This window comes from Cherax quadricarinatus, chromosome 41, assembly GCF_038502225.1.
Source record: "Cherax quadricarinatus isolate ZL_2023a chromosome 41, ASM3850222v1, whole genome shotgun sequence".
Taxonomy (NCBI): domain Eukaryota; kingdom Metazoa; phylum Arthropoda; class Malacostraca; order Decapoda; family Parastacidae; genus Cherax; species Cherax quadricarinatus.
In genome coordinates, this window is record NC_091332.1 from 26,350,036 (window position 1) to 26,367,716 (window position 17,681).

At 42.9% G+C, this 17,681-nt stretch overlaps 1 long non-coding RNA gene across 1 annotated transcript in view; it reads right to left on the bottom strand.

The window, feature by feature from the left end:
- Positions 1 to 17,681, bottom strand: part of LOC128695974 (uncharacterized) — a 30,614-nt gene continuing 12,933 nt past the window's right edge. The window contains exons 2-3 of the long non-coding RNA XR_011392984.1: positions 1,960 to 2,079; positions 1 to 406 (exon numbers count right to left, since the gene is read on the bottom strand). This is a non-coding gene — a long non-coding RNA (uncharacterized lncRNA). The remainder of the gene's footprint in view (positions 407 to 1,959; positions 2,080 to 17,681) is intronic.

The following is a 17,681-nucleotide window of genomic DNA, read 5'->3' on the forward strand; positions in this document are numbered from 1 at the left end:
GGCAGGTTACCTGGAAGAGGGTGGTGGCAGGATACCTGAAGGAGGGTGTTGGCAGGCTACCTGGAGGAGGTTGGTGGCAGGTTACCTGGAGGAGGGTTGTGGCAGGTTACCTGGAGGAGGATAATGGCATGTTACTTGGAGGAAGATAGTGGCAGGCTACCTGGAGGAGGGTGGTGACAAATTACCTGGATGAGGGTGGTGATAAATTACCTGGATGAGGGTGGTGATAAATTACCTGAAGGAGGGTGATGGCAGGTTACCTGAAGGAGGGTGGTGGCAGGTTGACAGGGTTGAGAAACGAGGGAGACTGCAGCTGGTTGAAGGTGAGCCACCTGGGGCGGCAGGGGACAGGTAAACATAAAGGGCATCTGGCGGCCACTGTCGGCTCCTTGGTAGTCCAGGTAGTCTGAGGAGAGAGACTCAACTCAGCATCGTAATGTAGCGTCGACTGTTATATTCTCTCACGTCTCTACTGATCACATATTTCTCATACTTCTCAGAAATGCCATTTATTTTAGTGTTGTCTCTGATTTTCTTTACTAGTAATGTTGGAATAAATTTATATATTGAAAATAATGGATTTTGTAATTTATTTCGAATAAATATGAAAGTATGGGACAAAGTGCTGTAAAATATGCAACAACAAACGCAGTAATGTACGTAGAAGATTCATTTAAAATTTTATTCCTGGTCACAGACCGGTCTTAGGGGGGCTATGACCCCCGAAACGCCCCTCCTGTGGAAAATACTGTATATTTTCCGGAAATACGGTAATTTATAGGTAAATAGATGGCCTATATTGTATTTAATAAAAATTAGGTTATGGAAAATGGGAAACTGAACCTGCGTCTGTGCAGAAGGACAGTCGCCATTGTTAATTTGAATTGGATACAACGTAAGTGTAATGGGAAGGAATTTTCGTGCTCTAGAGGTTAAAATTGGGCTGACACCTCTCAAATAGGAGGCAAAATTGTTGGATGTGCATTCCTGCATAACTTGAGATATCAGGCGACAGGACAGGACAACTCCAGGAACCTCAGATAAGTCTGTTATGTTATAACTCTGGCCAGTTGTTATTTTCATGTACAGACAGTGAGGTTTTCTGAGTATGATACAACTTAATCTCCAGTCAAATTGGTGAGTGTTATGATTAAGATATATTCTCCTTCTGTTATATAAATGTGTATTTATATATAATCATTTTTTAATTTAATATACAGTCCACAAATTTATATATTTACCAGCATTCCTGGTGATGTATATTTCATTTAATTAATAGGCCCAGAGCAACTTGTGGATATGACAGTGGTAGGTATCGAAGGGGGACATTTTTGCGACCTAAGTGTCCCAAATTCCTACTTGTCTAACTGATAAATAATAGTTATCATTATTCATTTACTGTTATGTATATTATTATACATCCAAGTAAATGCAATTTTCCACACCTCCAGGTAACTCTCCCAGATTTTCATACATGCTATATTGTGCAGGAAAAATCAGCCATTTCTACAAATGACATTTTCCTGGGAATGTGAACGTCCATCACATGAATGTTTCAGACATAATAGTTCACACAAATTTTTCAGACATAATAGAACAGGCATTAATATTTCAGATACAATGATAACTGTGAATAGACATGACTTTTAGTCTCTCAGTATGTTACAGTTTCGCTTCAGAAATGTTTTTTACTTATAAGCTAATTTTAAATCTGCCCTAAATGTTCTGCACTACCGAGGATTTCTATAACGTAATTATATTTTGTAACTATAATAGAAATATTATCGTTATCATTATCATTTGGCAACAAAGGACAACATTACTCCACTAACAGCAAATGCTACAATGGTCTTAGATGCACCACTTACCAGTAAACAGCCTATTTTTACTAAGTATAAATCTCCACAATAATTCCTTGGCGCTAAATAGCGGCAGGAAGCAAGTGACAGCGCCACCTACCAGTGTTGGTGATCCTGGTGACGACTGGTGGTTGTTGTGTGTTGAACCAGAGGTGACACCAACCAGCGGGAGGCTTGGTGCTTCTGGTGACTCCCAGCAACCTCACACACGGCTTTCCTCCTGCACCAGATAATATACACTTTAATGTGTGTGTGATTGTGTGCATGAGAGATGTAATTAGCTTGTTCAAGTTTTTGAGGATGAGAGATTTATCTTGGATCCATATACTTGTAACTGGCTGACACGCATTAGCCTCTGAATGGCGTTATTTTATATTATGTAATTTTAAAGATTATTCATTCCTCCCATAAGGAAAAATAGTTTAATGTCTCCGTAGCTCGACATGGTTAATTATGTACTTTCCATTTATTTTATTTTCGTGCACATTGTTTACCCTTTCTGTGTACCTTCTGAAGAGAGTAGTTTCCCTGAAGGAATCTGCCTGGATTCCTACTGTATTTCTCTCTCTCTCTCTCTCTCTCTCTCTCTCTCTCTCTCTCTCTCTCTCTCTCACTCTCTCTCTCTTTCTCTCTTCTCTCCCTCTCTCTCTCTTTCTCTCCCTATATATATATATATATATATATATATATATATATATATATGGTTAGACCAGTGTCTGCCCAAAATCTGGTAGGATAGATGAAGTATGGCCATTTTCCTATGGATAAACTACAAATGTTTCCATTTTATGTGAGTTGGCCAATGACCCATTTTCTTAAATACATTGCATCTTCCAAATTCAATTGCCAGATATATCTATATTCAGAATGTAAAGTCTTTTATAGCATATCGAAGTTGTATTGAATATTTGATAATTGTCATGTTACTAATGTTACCCTGACTAGGTCATGATTACCTCCTAATGCTCTACTATTCTAATGCTTTAATATTCAGTCTGTCACTGGGCAAGGGTATGCCTGGGACAATTAGCGTATCCTGTTTCTTTACACAATTTGATCAAAAAACGTTACCCAGAATGAATTTTCCCCTCATTTCTGCAAGACTGCAAGATAATAATGTGTTGATCGTAACACGAAAATCCTAGACCAATCATTCAAGTCCCCGTGTAATTGTTTTGTGTGTGTGTGTGTGTGTGTGTGTGTGTGTGTGTGTGTGTGTGTGTGTGTGTGTGTGTATATATATATGTGTGTGTGTGTGTGTGTGTCGTACCTAGTAAGCTGAAGTTGCAGAATAGGCGAACCCCCTTAAAAAATAAACCTTACCAAAAAATTCTTTTACTGAATGTTAGTTTTTCAATGAAAATGATACAAATATTTTTAGTTTTGGACCAAAATTAACTTAGGGAACTCATCAAGCCTCTCTTAAACTAAATCAAATTTTTAGCCAAATTCTGCTATATACGTATATTATAAGTTAATTTGAATTTATTTATTCTTACTGAAAATCAGTGATATATGTATTTTTAGTTGTGCTCAGATCGATTTCCGTTGATTTATAACAAATTTTCATTGTGTTAGTGACACATTACATCCTTGGTGGCCCGGTGGTCTGGTGGCTAAAGCTCCCGCTTCACACACGGAGGGCCCGGGTTCGATTCCCGGCGGGTGGAAATTCCTACACGTTTCCTTACACCTATTGTCCTGTTCACCTAGCAGCAAATAGGTACCTGGGTGTTAGTCGACTGGTGTGGGTCGCATCCTGGGGGACAAGATTAAGGACCCCAATGGAAATAAGTTAGACTCCTCGATGACGTACTGACTTTCTTGGGTTATCCTGGGTGGTTAACCCTCCGGGGTTAAAAATCCGAACGAAATCTTATCTTGCCAAATAGCCCAAACTCGGCAGTTCGGCCTAAACGGCATGATATATACATATGTATATATAAAGTAGCGTATTTTAACTCGCTATGATCTCTCTCTTGCTATGATCTTCATGGCCCTCTCAGGGTCTAACTCGCTATTACGTCTTGCTATAATCTTCATGGCCCCCTCAGGGTCTAACTCGCTATTACGTCTTGCTATGATCTTCATGGCCCCCTCAGGGTCTAACTCGCTATTACGTCTTGCTATGATCTTCATGGCTCCCCTCAGGGTCTAATTTGCTATTCTCTCTCTCTTGCTATGATCTTCATGGCTCCCCTCAGGGTCTAACTGGCTATTATCACTCTCTTTCTATAATCTTCATGGCTCCTCTCAGGGTCTAACTGGCTATTACGTCTTGCTATGATCTTCATGGCCGCCTCTGTGTCTTAACACGCACAGGCGGAGCAATTTTTTTTCAAGATTTCGGCACATGAAATTTTGGTTTCTTTTCCCGAAGAATTTTTTTTCACTCCATTTCCTCTTATCAACATTTTTTCCATATGCTTTGTAAATATGAAAATTCGATTTTGTCAGTGATAATTACGTATAAATATTTGACAAATATGTAGGTCATATTTTCCTTGGAGTTTCATACCATTCTCCACCCTATTCTAACATAAGAACATAAGAAAGGAACACTGCAGGAGGCCTGTTGGCCCATACTAGGCAGGTCCTTTCAATTCATCCCACTAACAAAACATTTGCCCAACCCAATTTTCAATGCCACCCAAGAAATAAGCTCTGATGTGCAAGTCCCACTCAAATCCAACCCCTCCCACTCATGTACTTATCCAACCTAAATTTGAAACTACCCAAAGTCCCAGCCTCAATAACCCAACTAGATAGACTGTTCCACTCATCAACTACCCTATTTCCAAACCAATACTTTCCTATGTCCTTTCTAAATCTAAACTTATCTAATTTAAATCCATTACTGCGGGTTCTCTCTTGGAGAGACATCCTCAAGACCTTGTTAATATCCCCTTTATTAATACCCATCTTCCACTTATACACTTCGATCAGGTCTCCCCTCATTCTTCGTCTAACAAGTGAATGTAACTTAAGAGTCTTCAATCTTTCTTCATAAGGAAGATTTCTAATGCTATGTATTAATTTAGTCATCCTACGCTGAATGTTTTCTAACGAATTTATGTCCATTCTGTAATATGGAGACCAGAACTGAGCTGCATAATCTAGGTGAGGCCTTACTAATGATGTATAAAGCTGCAGTATGATCTCTGGACTTCTGTTGCTTACACTTCTTGATATAAATCCTAGTAATCTATTTGCCTTATTACGTACGCTTAAGCATTGCTGTCTTGGTTTAAGATTGCTGCTCACCATAACCCCCAAGTCCTTTTCGCAATCTGTATGGCTAAGTTCTACATCATTTAACTTATAAGTACTAGGGTTATGGGCATTCCAAGCTTCAGAACCTTGCATTTATCTACATTGAACTGCATCTGCCACTTTTCTGACCAAGAATAGAGTTTGTTTAAATCCTCCTGAAGTTCCATAACATCTACGTTTGAATCAATTATCCTACCCATCTTTGTGTCATCAGCGAATTTGCTCATATCACTAGTAATTCCCTCATCAAGATCATTGATATATATTATAAACAGCAACGGGCCCAAGACTGACCCCTGTGGAACGCCACTTGTTACAGATCTCCACTCGGATTTAACCCCATTTATGGACACACTCTGCTTCCTGTCAGTGAGCCATGACTCGATCCACGAGAGCACTTTTCCCCCAATGCCATGAGCTGCCACTCTCTCTAACAGTCTTTTGTGCGGAACCCTATCAAAAGCCTTACTAAAATCTAAGTAAATAATATCAAATTCTTTATCGTGGTTAACAGCCTCAAAAGCTTTACTGAAGAAGGTTAATAAATTAGTTAGACAAGACCGGCCTCTTGTGAATCCATGCTGAGTATCATTAATCAAGCTATGCTTATCGAGATGGCTTCTTATTATCTCAGCTATAATTGACTCTAGTAATTTGCCTACAATTGAGGTCAGGCTTATTGGGCGGTAATTTGACGGTAACGACTTATCCCCTGTTTTAAAAATAGGAATTACATTAGCCATCTTCCACATATCAGACACTACACCTGTTTGAAGAGATAAATTAAAAATATTAGTTAATGGTTCACAGACTTCCATTTTGCATTCCTTAAGAACCCTTGAAAAAACCTCATCAGGACCCGGCGACTTATTTTGCTTCAGTCTGTCTATCTGCTTTACAACCATTTCACTAGTGACTGTGATGTTACATAATTTATCTTCTTCTAGCCCACTATAAAAATTAATTACTGGAATATTGTTAGTGTCTTCCTGTGTAAAAACTGAGAGAAAATAATTATTAAAAATCGAGCACATTTCATTCTCTTTGTCAGTAAGGTGCCCATAGTTATTTTTAAGGGGACCTATCTTATCTCTAACTTTTATTCCATAGACCTGGAAAAAACTTTTTGGGTTAGTTTTAGAATCCCTAGCAACTTTAATTTCATAGTCCCTTTTAGCTTTTCTTATCCCCTTTTTAATGTCCCTCTTAATGTCAATATACTGATTCATAAGATGACCCTCACCTCTTTTGATACGCCTATAAATTCCTTTCTTATGCCCTAGTAGATATTTCAGCCTATTATTCATCCATTTTGGGTCATTTCTATTTGATCTAATTTCTTTATATGGGATAAATGTTCTTTGAGCAGCATGTATAGTGTTCAGAAAACTGTCATATTGATAGCTCACTTCGTTACCCCAGTCAACAGATGATAAGTGTTCTCTAAGCCCATCGTAATCTGCTAAGCGAAAATCTGGGACTGTTACTGAGTTATCGCTACTATCGTACTTCCATTCAATGCTAAATGTAATTGATTTGTGGTCGCTAGCACCCAGTTCCTCTGAAATTTCTAAATTATTAACAAGGGATTCATTGTTTGCCATAACTAAGTCAAGCAGGTTATTTCCCCTTGTAGGTTCTGTCACAAACTGCTTCAAAAAACAATCCTGAACTACTTCTAAGAAGTCGTATGATTCTAAATTCCCAGTCAAGAAATTCCAATCAATATGACTAAAGTTAGTCTTCTAGAATTACTACATTATCGTGCCTTGTGGCCTTAACAATTTCCTCCCATAGCAGTCTCCCTTGGTCCCTATCTAAGTTTGGGGGACGGTATATCACTCCTAAAATCAGTTTTTCATGCCCCTCTGAAAATTCTATCCAAACAGACTCTGTATGTGTTACTTCAGACTTAATACCCGTTTTTATGCAACAGTTCAAGCGATCTCGGACATTCAATGCCACCCCACCCCCCTTCCCGATACTTCTATCTACTTGGAACAATTTAAAACCCTGAATATGACATTCCGCAGGCATGTCCCGACTTTTTGAATTAAACCACGTCTCAGTTAAGGCAAATACATCAGTGTTACCTGCACTAGCAACTAATCTCAACTCGTCCATCTTATTCTTAGCACTACGGCAATTAGCATAATAAACATTGAAAGACTCTCCTTTCTCTTTACCCTTCCTGCTCATTTCTGTTTTTCTACTAAACCTATTACTGTCCTTATCACCCAAAGTCCCTGGCTTTTCAATATCTACCTCGTTCTGCTTATTACTAGTTCCCCTAGAACTCGTAATGTTACTACACTGGGACTTCACTGTTTTCCTGCCAAAACCCATACCACTAACTATTCCTAGTTTAAAGACCTAACAGCTCCCTCCACTGCAGTTGCCAGTGCTCCCACCCAACACCTAGATAAGTGAACCCCATCCCTGGCATACATGTCATTTCTGCCATAGAAGAGGCTTATTTTGCCAGTTCAATGAAGTGGTCTCATGGTGTCATTAACACATTCTCCACACTATTCTTGGTCTTGTACATAACTAATATAGAGACTCAACCGTATTCCATTTGTACATAAAGTATATTCAGTGTATCAAAAGTATGTTAATTCTACTAAGGGTAAGGCGTAGTTCCTAGTCTCCAAGGGTAAGCAGACGACTTGACCGCTTCTGTGGTATTAGGTACGGTTCCTGGTTCCCATTTTAAAGAGTGTAACCAACCAAGGGTAAGGCAATCTTAAGATGTATGAAGGCAAGCATATTCCAGCACAGGTAAACTTTACTGTGGTAACTATGGTAAACCATCTTCTTTCATATATATATTTAACCAAAGGTATACACAAAATTTTACAATCTTTTATTAACAATTGCAAGATTACATGGTAAACTTTCAAAAGGTAGCATTTATGATGAGACATTACTAAGACACAAATAACATGTGTATGCAAAATCATACAAAGTTAAGCAACACATTATATACAACTTCAAACATATAAACACAGGAGATTTCAATAATAGAGAGCTTTGTACAAACTTTTCTAAATAAGTTTAAAGAAAGGTTGGCACATTACGCATTAAGATATACATATTTTTTTAAAACAATATTCTTCACAGATCTCGATATCACTTAGAATGGGAACATTATTCACATGAAAGGCAGATCAAGTCTGCACCTCATTTCAGTTCCTCAGATCAGCTTCCCATTATTATGTAACACCATGAACAACCTAATTCCACATCACTGGAACGTCTCCATCTCCAATTCCTTCGAAGAAGATCCTTGCCCTCAATCATTTTCACAACGACCGACCTATATCCATTACCAAAAAATTGCGAACTATACACACGCTATATATAAATTACAACTAAACAAAGTTTTCACTGTTCAATAATTTGAACAATGTGAATACCGTTTTTCACTAAAAATCACACACACACCAAATTTACATTCCCAGTCATCATTCTCAACCAAATTTACACACTGAATAACCATTCTCAAATACAAAATTTATATAATCACCAATCTTTACACATTTTCACTAACAAATCGCACACCCAAAATTACAAAAATTTATACACAAGGCTCCTCACGCATTACAGACCTTTGTCACTAACGTGTATAGTATGCAAAGTCATGGAAAAGATCAGGAGGAGAGTGGTGGAGCACCTGGAAAAAAACAAGCGTATAAACGACAACTAGCACAGTTTCAGGGAAGAAAAATCCTGTCACAAACGTACTGGAGTTTTATGACAAGGTGACAGAAGTAAGACAAGAGAGAGAGAGAGAGGGGTTGATAAACTGCATTTTCTTGGACTGCAAGAAGGCCTTCGACACAGTTCATCATAAGAGGTTAATGCAAAAGTTAGAGGATCAGGCACACATAACAGGAAAGACACCGCAATGGATCAGAGAATTGACAGGGAGGCAACAACGAGTCATGGTACGTGACGAGGTGTCAGAGTGGGCGCCTGTGACAAGCGGGGTTCCACAGAGGTCAGTCCTAGGACCTGTGCTGTTTTTGGTATATGTGAATAGCATAACGGAAGGGTTTGCAGATGATGTGAAGTTAATGAGAATCAAATCGGTCGAGAATCAGGCAAGACTACAAAGAGACTTGGACAGGCTCCAAGCCTGGTCCAGCAACTGGCTCCTTGAATTTAACCCTGCCAAATGCAAAGTCATGAAGATCGGGGACGGGCAAAGAAGACCGCAGACAGAGTATAGTCTAGGTGGCCAAAGACTGCAAACCTCACTCAAGGAAAAAGATCAGGGGGTGAATATAATACCGAGCACATCTGAGGCGCGCATCAGTCAGGTAACTGCTGCAGCATACAGGCGTCTGGCAACCCTAAGGATAGCATTCCAATACCTAAGTAAGGAATCGTTCAAGACTCTGCACACCATATACATCAGGTCCATACTGGAGTATGCAGCACCAGTTTAGAATCCACACCTGGTCAAGCACGTCAAGAAATTAGAGAAAGTGCAAAGGTTTGCAACAAGACTAGTCCCAGATCTACGGGGATTGTCCTACAAAGAAAGGTTAAGGGAAATTGGCATGACTACACTGGAGGACAGGAGGGTCAGGGGAGACATGATAACACATAAAATACTGCGCGGAAAAGACAAGGTGGACACAGACAGGATGTTCCAGAGATGGGGCACAGGAACAAGGGGTCACAATTGGAAGTTGAAGACTCAGATGAGTCTAAGGGATTTTAGGAAGTATTTCTTCAGTCATAGAGTTGTCAGGAAGTGGAATAGCCTAGAAAGTGACGTAGTGGAGGCGGGAACCATACGTAGTTTTAAGACGAGGTTTGATAATGCTCATGGAGCAGGGAGAGAGAGGACCTAGTAGCAATCAGTGAAGAAGCGGGGCCAGGAGCTATGAATCGACCCCTGCAACCATAAATAGGTGAGTACACTTCACACACATTACCCCAGCATATCACTCTGCACACCTTACCATAACACTCGCTCACCTATATCCCAGCAGGGCTCTAGAAAATCTAGAATATAACCACACAGGTTCACTTATATTTCGTTCAAGCCACGACCTCTTGGGGTGAGTGTAATACTTTCCTTTCAAGACACTATCACCGTCTTGACGTTACATGTGAGATACACACACCCGTTGCCCCTCAGGGTATTTCAACAACGCCTTCCTGGAATTTTGATAATTATTGTGTACACAACACACCTGGACTACGCTTATCACATCGTAGACGTAAATTAATTAGTTACATACCAATTACTACAACTGAATGCCACAAACTCACAAACAGGGAAAGGATCAAGAGTAAAATGGAACAGGAATGGGATTAAAGGCTAAGTGAGCTTTGCAACACAATGGTCGAGAAGACATCTGCAGAGAGCAATAAGCAGGAGTTACGAGCTCTCGCTGCTAAGGTAGAGATGCAGAGACTGGAGGAGGAACTAGAGGTTTTGAAGCAGAATTTAGAAGCGAGGACCAATAGGAACAAGGAACTGGGTAAAGGAACAGCAGCAGACAGTGAGGGGATAGAAGGAGGGAAAGAGCAAAGAAGTCCCTCAGGGAAATTTATTATAATAAAAAAGAAGTGCTAAGCCACAAGGGCTATACAGCGCTGCAGGGCAGGAAGGAAGCGAGGGCATCAGGTGGCAAAAGGGAGGTGGATGAGTAATAGGTTACGGATAACAGCGGAGAAGTGGATGGTGAAAGGGTAAAGGGCAGCAAGAGACTGAGCTAGAAAGGGCTGAGGGGAGTGCATAAGGTATCATCATCAGAGTTTGTGGAGTAAATCAGTCGTTGTCAAGAAGTCAATGAGAGAGTCAGGATTAAAGGAGGGTCCATCAGCAAGAAGGGAAGGTAAAGAGAGAGTAGTAGAACGAAGACGGCGTTGGAGGTAAATTCTGCGTGCTCGTTGATAGAGAGGGCAGTCTAACAGAATGTGGCTAATCGATACAGAAACTTGACACTGCTCACAGAGAGGTACAGGGTGCCTCTCCATGAGATACCCGTGAGTAAGACGAGTGTGGCCAATGCGAAGATGGGAGAGAGTGGTCTCCCAACCACGGCACTGATGACAAGAAGACGGCCAGTAACCTATGCTCGGTTTAATAGAATGAAGTTTGTTACCAAGCAGAGTTGACCAACGTTGTTGCCAACGGGCGTGAAGGTGGGTAGCTATTGCAGCAAAATAGTCTAGAAATGGAACACCTCTATAGGAAATTGGTAGGTCATGTACTGCTGACCGCGCAGCAGTGTCTGCCTGTTCAATGCCCTGTACGTCGACATGACCAGGGACCCAACAAAAAATAATATCTTTATGCTTCGTAGAGATACAGCATAGCCAAAGTTGGATACAGAGAACTAGGGGGTGAGATGTATCAAATTTTCGTATAGCACTAAGGGAGTCTGAGACTACCACAAATGATGACACAGGCATAGATGCGATACGAATAAGTGCTGCAAGAATGGTATACAATTGAGCAGTAAAAATGCTAGCCGAAGATAGTAAATGCCCCCCGCACGATGCTGTCCGGAAACACTGCTGCGAATCCGACGCCGTCTGAAGACTTAGAGCCATCTGTGTACACAGCAATGGCATGAGAATGGGAGTGGAAGTGATCAAGAAAAAGAGAGCGGGAAGCCACCGTAGGCAGTTGAGCTTTCGAGCACGGGAGTGAGAAAGAACAGACCCGAACAGCTGGAACTTCCCAGGGGGGTAGGGAAAAGTGAGATGCTACTTGAACATATAAAGGTGGTAACTGAAGGGAAGACAAGAGTGAATGTGGGCGAAGAGAAAAGGGAAGGAGCAAACAGGGGCGGCGAACAAATAATGTCTACTAATATCGGTGGCCATTCTATAAATGGAAGGATTGTGGAGATCGTGAGAGCGTACATAGTAGCGAAGGCAATGGGCATCACGGCGATCAGACAAGGATGGAACATTCGCTTCTGCATAGAGGCTCTCAACAGGGGAAGAGCGAAAAGCACCTAGGCACAAACGTATTCCTTGGTGATGGATAGGGTTAAGGCTAGAGAGAGTAGCAGGAGAGGCCGCTGAATAAATCTGGTCACCATAATCGAGTTTCGATAAAACGAGGACTGAATGTAGGCGAAGCAGAGTTCGACGATCAGCTCCCCAGGAAAGATGAGCAAGGGTTTTAAGAAGGTTTAGCCGGCTGTGACAAGTTGCCTTCAGAGAGGTAATGTGAGGTTTCCAGGATAACCTACGGTCAAAGAGAAGGCCTAGAAACCTGACTGTGTCATGTTCAGGGATACGGGAGCCATAGAGATACAAAGGATGATCGGAGATGACAGAGCGTCTAGTGAAAGTAATTTGGTGAGTTTTGGTACTTGAAAATTTAAACCCATGCGTGGTGGACCAAGTGGAAACACGGTCGACCGCATGCTGGAGAGAAACTGCAATGAGATGACAGTCAGCGCCTGCACAAGCAATAGCGAAGTCATCAACATAGAGTGATGACCAAATATTGGGTGGAAGAACAGAGGTCAAATCATTTATAGCAAGGAGAAAAAGTGTTGTGCTTAGAACACATCCCTGAGGGACACCTTCAGCTTGGACGAAGTCCGGGGAAAGAACATTATTGACTCGAACACGGAAATGTCTGTCAGTTAAAAAGTTCTTAAGGAAGGATGGTAGATTGCCTCGGAGGCCTAAGGAGTGGGCCTGGGCCAAAATATTATACCTCCAAGTTGTGTCATATGCCTTCTCAAGGTCAAAAAATATGGCAATAACTGAGTGATTATTCGCAAAGGCATTACGAACATACGTATCCAAGCGTAGTAAGGGGTCTATGGTAGAACGGCCCTTACGAAAGCCATACTGACTAGTGGAGAGACTGTTGTGTGTCTCTAAATACCACATTAAACGTCGATTTACGAGACGTTCCATCACTTTGCAAACTGCACTAGTAAGAGCGATGGGACGATAGTGGGAGGCATCATGTCCTGTAGTACCCGGTTTGCGGAAAGGGAGAACAATGGCAGATTTCCACAGCTGGGGAAGAACTCCTTGTGCCCAAATAAGATTGAAGAGGTGTAAGAGGACTACAAGGGCTGACCGATGTAAATGTTGTAACATACGAATATGAATGTCGTCAGGCCCAGCTGCCGATGATCGGCAAGCTGAGAGCGTTGCCTCCAGTTCTTGAAGTGTAAAAGGCACATTATACTGTTCTTCTCTGAGAGAAGAAAAGTCCAAGGGTGCTAACTCTCTGGCAGACTTTGAAGAGAGAAACGAGGGGCATAGATGGAGCCCCCGGGAAATACGGACCAGATGTGAGCCAAGTTCAATGGCAACGTCGAGAGGGTTTGCTACATCAACACCAGCGACCCGTAGAACAGGAGCCGGGTCAGGAGAGTATTTACCACTCAATTTCCTCACTTTTTTCCAGTCTGCACTCATAGAAGAAGCAGAGGTGATGGTGGAAACATAGTCTCGCCAGCAAGTGCATTTAGCTTCACGGATGACAAGGCGAGCGATTGCACGCTTCTGCTTAAAATCAAGAAGCCTCTCAGCGGTTCTATTGTACTGGTACCTGCCCCATGCAGCGCGTTTCAAACGTACTGCACGAGCACAAGCAGGAGACCACCAAGGCACACACTTCTGAGAATGCCTGCCTGAGGTTTGGGGTATAGAATGAGAAGCTGCGGTATAAACTGACGTCGAGAAGAGGTGTAGGAGCTCATCAATGGAGGATGAAGAAGGAACCTCACTAAAAGCAGTGAGTTGCGAGTAAAGATCCCAATTTGCCCGATCAAATTGCCAGCGAGGGCTACGGAAAGGTGGTGAATAGGAAGGAGAAGTAAGAATGATTGGAAAATGATCACTGTCATGTAAGTCCGGTAGAACAGACCAGGTGAAGTCTAGTGCAGTGGAGGAAGAGCAGACTGATAGATCGATGCAAGAGAGAGTATGAGTACGAGGATCAAAATGGGTGGGAGTACCCGTATTTAAAACATGGAGGGGGTGAGAGGCGAGAAAAGCCTCCAACTGGATGCCACGTGAGTCACAATGAGACCCCCCCTCCCCAGAGGAAATGGTGGGCGATAAAATCACCAAGTAACAGAAGTGGTGGTGGTAAGGATGAAACAAGAAAGGTAAAGTCTGGTATAGAAAATGCTCGAGAAGGAGAGAGATATAAAGAACATATTGTAAACCACTTATTCAAGTGGATACGGGCTGCAGTGTAATGCAGCGATGTATGGACAAATAGTTGACAGTACGGAATATCATTGCATAGAAGAAGGGAACTTTCATTAAAGGTCCCATCTGAGAAAGGATCCGAAGAATACAATAAATTATAGCCTGAGATAGGTTGGAAAACAGCCCAGTGTAATTTTGGTTCTTGTATGCAAGCACCAACAGGGGAAAACCTGGAAAGCAACATCTGAAGCTCACCCCGATTACCCCTGAGGCCGCGGACATTCCACTGTAAATAGGCCATGATTGGCGATGAAGAAAATACCAGGAATCCATAGGGAAAGGCACCTATGGACTAGACGGGTTGGAAAAGTCAACGTGTGGTGGCATTGGAAGACGTTTAAACAGCGAAGGAACAGAGCGTTGCGAAGAATGGGGTTGTGAAGATGGAGGAGAGGGAAGAGAAGGAACAGGAAGGGAATCAGTGTCCATTGAAGGTTTAGTCTCTGCAATATATTCTGAAATGGCTTCAAGTGTTTCTGAATTCAAAGATGTATGGGAGACCATATTGGAGATAGAAGGGGGAGGGTGAGTAAAGATTGGGACAGTAATGGACTGTACCAAAGTAGAGGGGGAGGAAAGAGTGTAAGGGACTGGAGATGAAGTGTGGGGGGGGGGACAGAAGAGGCAGAAACCTGGGAGGTGGCAGAAGAGGGAGAAACTTGGGAGGGGACGGGGGTGGAAGGCATAGTACGAGGAGGAGGGTGAATCTCCACACTTGTAATAGAGCCAGAGAGAGGGGAAGAACTAGGCCCAGAGACTGGAAAGGTAAAGTGTGGAGGTGGAAGAAGGGAAGGAAGGGGCAAAGAAGATTTGAGCAAATTGGATTTTTTGGACTTCTGAGAAGTAGAGGGGCGATTGGTATTAGGTGTCGTACGAGGTCTTGTCGATACTGGGGCTTGTGAGGAAGGACGCGAAGATGTGAGAACAGACCGAGTTGTAGTCGGGACGTCAGAGCCAAGGACAGCAAAAGGATTAGATTTCGGAGTGGCTATGGGAGGGGTAACAGAGGAGGCTGCAGAAGATGGGACCCCAGAAGTGGGGGGGATGTTTTGAAACACGAGAATAAGAAACACGGGGTAGTTTCCCTTCGAGGTGGAGATGAGTAACTGCCATAGCATAAGGGAGACCTTCTGCCTCTTTGAGACAACGGATTTCACGTTCATTTAAGTAGACCTGGCAACGGTGGGAGTACGAAGGGTGAGCTTCATTACAATTAAGGCAAGATGGAGGTTGACTGCAAGATGTATTAGAATGGTCGTCAGCACCACAGACTGGGCATTCGGCCATAGATCTGCAATATTTCGCTGGGTGACCAAAACGCCAGCAATTTCTACACTGTTGCGGTGTAGGTATCACCTTTCGAACTTGTAACCGATGTCCCGCGACATACACATAGGACGGGAGTTCTCGGCTGTCAAAACTTAAACGAGCTACATTGCAAGGGTAACGTCTCCGCCCACGGGCAAGAAGGACATAAGTGTCTACTGTGAGGATTGGGAGATCCTGGAGTTCCAGCTGTTCAAGAATGTCATTGCCACATGACTGGAAATTCTGTTGGACTATGGTATGGGGCAGAATGACAGTACCACTACAAGAATTGAGAGAAAGATGTTTTTCAATAGTGATAGGAGTAGTATCTATATGCAAAAGGAGAGAAAGATCATGAGCTTGGGTAGCATTCTGGACAGTGATGATGCGCGTACCACTCTTGAGAGCATGAAATGAAATATCTCTACCAACATGATGCAGGAGCGCTTTGCCAATACTATGGTCAGAAAGGTAGGCAGAAGAAGAAGTCGGTCTTAAAGTAAAGAATTTAGTCCATTGTGTGGTCGGAAACTGAGCGTGGAGAGGGAGTGCATGACATGTAGGTCTTTTCCGAGTAGAATGGGAAGGTAACGAAGGAGCATCATCAGGAGATTGACGTTGGCGTTTAGGGGTAGGACCGGAGTTGGTCCGGCGTGAAATGGGCTGGCGATTCGAAAATTGCCGTACCGTAGAGGGAGAAGCCGGAAGCATAGTCAAAGGAGAGCGGAGTTCAGACAAATCGAAGGAGTCAGTCGAAGCCCCGGTACCTGAAGCAGGTGAGGAAACAGCACCAGCAAGAGGTACAGGGGCATCAGGAGTGTCCGAAGAGTGGTCTAAAAACAAGGCAGGGTCAGAATGGGGTGCGGTATCAAGAAGGGGCCCGGGGGTAGTGGATTCATGGATTGGGTTCTCCATGATTAGGTTACTCCTTTGCTTTTTGTTTTTAATAAAAAAAAAGAATAAAAAAAGGGGGGAGCGGGGAGGAATAGTTCCCAGGAGGAATGAAAGGGCCGGAAATCTCCCTCTGCACCCAAGAGGACCTCAGCACAGCTAGTAGCGCAGATGCAACATGGAACCTGTGCCATACCCTACCCTTCATGCCAGTAAACCAGCAATCCGGGATAGCAACCTCACATCTGCCGAGCTACCTCGGTGGACAAAAGAGAGGGCGGCCGGAAATTCGCCACAAAGCATACCTCCTTCGGACACCACCCCCGGAATCTGAAAGGTGGCGTCCAGAGATACACCGGTCGCCCGAAAGACACCCAAAGCTACTCTGGAATACCAGAGAGGGATCGGGACATCCCCAGGCAATCCAGATTCCACGGCAAACTACGCCACTGCCAAGAACCTCAACAGAATGGGATGGACCCCGGTATCCTTTCCCCTACCTAGGAACTAGCACGCCTGTGGGAGAAATCCCAAAGGCCAAAAAGAGGAAGGGCAAAAGGGAGGGGTGGGGAGGAGGAGGAGGAAAGGAGAATGGGGAGGATGGGATAGGGGAGGGGAGATTGGGGGTAATTAGGTTCGGTCTGAGGAAGAAGACCGACAGGTCTAATTCCTCAGACCAAGAGCCTCTTCACCACGCCAAGGAGCCCCCCTTGAAGAGGCCTCAGGGAAATGATACCAGGCCACCAGAAAGTCTGAAAGATGATAATTAAGACAACCAAAGAGATACTTCAATTGCATCTGGAGGTACGGAGGGAAACAATATGGGATGAGGAAAGGGAGAGGACAATCATTATTCATGGGTTTCCTGAGGCAAAAGGGGAGACATATGATGAAAGAAGACAGTGGGAAATTAAAGAGATCAAGAGCATCATCATGGTAACAGGAGAGGATATGACTCTGACAAATTTTCAGAAATCTTGGTGGTTTTCGATGGAAAAGAATTACCCAATCAAATTGACATTCGAGTCAGAAATAACACTAAACAAAATCCTGCAGCGGAAACTACTTACAGAGAATGCTCTAGAAGCATGAGTGGGGGACAGAGTAGGCACCGGCAGACAGGGA